This window comes from Cyprinus carpio, chromosome A1 (assembly GCF_018340385.1).
Source record: "Cyprinus carpio isolate SPL01 chromosome A1, ASM1834038v1, whole genome shotgun sequence".
NCBI lineage: Eukaryota > Metazoa > Chordata > Actinopteri > Cypriniformes > Cyprinidae > Cyprinus > Cyprinus carpio.
In genome coordinates, this window is record NC_056572.1 from 3,205,089 (window position 1) to 3,209,258 (window position 4,170).

Sequence of the window (4,170 nt, forward strand, 5' to 3'; positions counted from 1 at the left end):
ACACTAGTATATTTGCACAACAAATGGAGCCCTCACTGAGCTGTTTTGCATCTGTGTGCCTGCTGCTTGAGCTCACACCGAGGGTGAACGGCTGCTTTGTTTTTTTCTGAAGCTGCACCCAAATATGTGTCCGCGCTATATAAATAAAGATGACTTGACTTGACTTGACCTCTCACTCATCCCCACTGCATATATTGTAAATAATATTTAGTGTTGTTTTTCTGCCAATACCTGGAGAACATTTTTAGCAATAATGTTTTATACTGAGGAGGATATATATTTTCTTTGCTATATATACACACTACTGTTGAAAAGGTTAGGTCAGTAAGATATATATATATATTATTTGTATTTTTTAAAATTATTTTTAAAGAAATTTATTTTATTTTATTCAGCTTGCATTAAATAATCTAGTGACTATATATATATATATATATATATATTATATATATATATATATATATATATATATATATATATATATATATATTAAAGAATCCTTAAAAAAATCACAGTTTCCACAAACTGTTGTGCACATAACTGTTTTCAACATTGATAATAATCAGAAATGTTTCTTGAGCAGCAAATCATCATATTAGAATGATTTCTGAAGATCATGTGACACTGAAGACTGGAGTAATGATGCTGAAAATACAGCTGTACATCACAGAAATACATTACAGTTTAACAGAGATTCACACAGAAAACAGCTGTTTTAAATCGTAATAATATTTCACAATATTGCTGTTTTACTGTATTTTTAAAAACTTGTTTTATCAAATAAATGTAGACTTTAAACACATTCAGCTCCAAATGTTAGTACATGTACACACACACACACACACACCTTAGACCTAATAAACCTTCAAATAGTTATAAATATTGTCACATCACATTTTACTACATTCAGAAAATATATAATCATTTTATGATATATTAAAATGTTTCTATATATTTGTGAGTTCGTACTGTAATAAATGAAATACGATTATATTGAATGTAATTGTATGAGATGACTGTGTTGTAATATTGCTGCTGGGATGCTGATCCTCCAGGACCTCACTGAGAGCACTTTCTCGTCTCACATTCCTTCTGCCAGCTCTGCCCTTCACTCCGTCCAGTTTAACTCTTACCTGGCACTGCTTGTGATTTACAGACGGACAGCTCCAGTAATTAGAGATCATGTCATCATTGTTTTATATGTCTCTGATTCTCATGTCTCCTACGTCATTATTATATTTATTTATTTCAAATATTAGGCTGTTTAAAATATTTTCAGGCAAAAACATATAAGACCGATAATACAGCGATTGAGTCATTTTACTGGAAGATGCAAGTTTCTGACAAACTTCACTGGAAGTGATTGTTGCACTGAGACTGTAACAGTCATGAGAGCAAAAACCTGAGCTTGTTGCAGTCGGACCTGTCTTACCGCCTCGTTTGTCATCTCCAATCACAAACTCTTTTGAGGCGAGCTGAAAGACGAGGAATTATCAGGCCTCTCTTGGTGATGAGAGCTCAGCCTGCAGCTCAAGAGAGAAAGTATGTGAGGAGCTGAACATGTAAGAACACAGGCAAACACAGTCCTGCATCGGCCAAACACTGACTCACGCTGCAAGCAGCACATATTTCTGACATTCAGCCAATCGTGAGCCCTTATTCATTTGCATGTGTGCTAATTAATTTATTTGTTTATTTCACAGGACTGATGTCTAAGAGAGATTTACAGTCATGCAGGATAGTTATTACTAAAATAAAGCAATATGCTCTTCTGTCAATAACTAAGAGAGGTCGGGGGGAAATGTTGTGATTTTTGTGAGTACAGCGTTTTGCAATTTGATAAATATGCACTTGTTCATCATAAAAATGTTGACTGCAGTTGCTTTGGCAAAGCAATGGTGCAAATCACAACTTCAGAGACCTTTTGTTATATGAGATGTAAAAATACTGGTAGCACAAGTAACATTACCAGGAATTTAAAACAGTATAAACATCATATACTTTCATTATTAACAATGAAAAAACACTTCAGAAGCATTTATTAATTAGTTAATTCCAACATTATGCTCTGATCACACTTTATTTTTAAGGTTCAATTCTCACTATTAACAAATCATTAACTATGACTTTTGCCTTAATAAACTCCTAATTTGCTGCATATTAATAGTTAGTAAGGTAGTTAAGTTTAGTTATGGGGTCTGATTAGGGATGTAGAATATGCTCATGCAGGATATGTGCTAATAAGCATCTAGTTAATAGTGAGAATTGATCCCTAAACTAAGTGTTACCTGTGCTCTTTTAAAATCAAAAGTTATATCTGTTAATATTATTTAATGGAGCAACATAACTGATAATGAACAGTTGAATTTTTTATTAACTAACGTTAACAATGATCCATTTAAAGCAATAATCCGTGGTTTACAGTGAATTTATAACAGCTAGGGGCCGTTGCTAGGCACGATGTGAAGTGTCCTTAGCCGTTATAAATTCACTGTAACCACAGCTTCACAGGGATTATTGCTTTTATAGAACACAAAACGGTTATTCCATATACGTAGTAAAGCTTCACAAAATAAAACAGAGGTGTTATGGTGTTATTATATTAATTATTCTTTATTCTTACAATGTAGTTTGTAGTTAATAATTGTGGTTGCAACAAAGTGGTTGCCGAGCAACACACACAACATAAACAAAGGTGTTTGTTACTCTTTGTAATTTACAACAGCTTCGAACGCAGCTCAACCAATCAGAATCAAGGACTGGAACGATCTGTTTTATAATCATTATGTAATAACTATTAGTTAACATTAATGCGTTGATGTTTACATTACCAGAATATTTTTGGTTCATTATGAAACTTCGGCGGGAGAGATGAGATTGGCACAGGCTCAGTATTAACCGGTTATTAGCATGCATATGACTAGTGGCAGTTTTCAGTACTTATTAATGCCTTAATATTCTGCATGAGCATATTTTAGATCCTTTAATCCTAAACCCCATACCTAAACTTAACAACTACCTTACTAACTATTGAGTTTATTGTTTATAGGAGTTTATTTAGGAGTTTGAAGTCAGAGTTACTAGTTAGTTAATAGTGAGAATTGGACCCCAATCTAAAGTGTGGCAGTACTGAGAAATTCTGCTTCATATTAACACAAACATGTTATAACTTAATGCATACAATACATTATATGCATCAATGTAAATATACATGCCAGATATACAAGCCACTTGTCTGGGAAAATCCGTCTTATCTACAAACATTACATTTTCCTGCGTGATAATGATTGATACACGTACACACCAAAGACCAATTTCAGACATGAAATACAAATATGTGCTTTCGGTCACAGTTTCTGCAGTGCACACTGTTAGTCTTCGGTGTGTTTGCTGACACGCAGGAGTCTGGGCCGGTGTGCGAGCGCAGGGTGTGTGTGATACGCCTCGCTGACTGTAAGTACAGTTGGAGGATGAAGAGACACATCCCTGGCGTGCCAGCGTGGAGATGCAAGCTCTTGGTCAGTGCTATTAATAGCTTCACACACCAAAGACAACAACATGGAAATCACCACAGCTGGCCATCTGCTTTCAAATCTAGCGTCGTTATTATTATAACTATAATTGATATGATATAAAGTAGTAATAATACTTCCATAACGATTCACTGTGATGTTGTTAGCAGAAGACATTTCTAATGTAGATGGTGTCACATGATAACATGAAGGTCGTCTTGACCTATGACCCTTTAGTTGGAATGGAAGAAAACTTGATAAAAATGAAACTTGCATAGAAATATTGAGGAAGATGTGATTTCGGACTGATTCTGAGGTGAAAGGGGAATTGTTCAGTGGGTGTTGTGGCAGCGTCACCTGCTGGCTGTCAAACAAAACACACTCCACACAGCACCAGTAAACGGGTTTTTATTGTAGTTGCACAGTTTGTTCTCAGTACAAGCCTATGATTGATTCAGATGAGTGTATGAAGATAAACACTCGCCAGCACTCCAGAGATAAACGCTTCAACACTGATCCAAAAGAGTTACATGACTACACACACACAGAGGATAACAGCACGACATGTCCTGACGATACGAGATATGATTTATTTAAAATAAAGGGGCTCTCTGAGCTGAGCTAATAAAAACAAATAAAGACACGAATATTAAGAACT